Source organism: Halyomorpha halys, unplaced genomic scaffold (assembly GCF_000696795.3).
Source record: "Halyomorpha halys isolate HHAL.00 unplaced genomic scaffold, Hhal_1.1 Scaffold1868.1, whole genome shotgun sequence".
Classification (NCBI taxonomy): Eukaryota; Metazoa; Arthropoda; class Insecta; order Hemiptera; family Pentatomidae; genus Halyomorpha; species Halyomorpha halys.
Window position 1 is genome coordinate 10985 of NW_027107783.1, and position 431 is coordinate 11415.

The 431-nt window shown below is 24.8% G+C and overlaps 1 long non-coding RNA gene across 2 annotated transcripts in view; it reads right to left on the bottom strand.

The window, feature by feature from the left end:
• LOC112211221 (uncharacterized) overlaps positions 1-431 on the bottom strand; it is a 16833-nt gene that overhangs the window by 4355 nt on the left and 12047 nt on the right. The gene's annotated exons all lie outside the window — the stretch shown is intronic.

Below are 431 nucleotides of genomic sequence, written 5' to 3' on the forward strand. Positions count from 1 at the left end.
CAAATCAAATAATGTTAACTACCAAGTTTACGACTATTTTTATAATGTAAACGTTTTATATTTACATTATTTTTATTTTTTACTAGCAATTTATACTTTACTAAATCTAACTTATGACAAGTAAACACAAGTGAAGAATGTTCTTGGAATGACTAGGCTTTGAGTAACAATGAAAGTCTGTGGATAAGCTTATTATTGTTTCAACTTGAGTTTCCAAAAGCCCCTAATCCTTCTCCTGTGTTATTTTTCAATAAAAACAATTTATATATAAAATAAGCATTTACATTATAAAATAGTCATAAACTTGGTAGTTATTTTCAAAACGGGTGCTGTAATATAAAAGGCATTATTCTAATTAATTAATTAATTATTAAGGGATTATCCATCCATTAATATTATAAATTGAACGATTAAGTTGATATTTGGGTGTT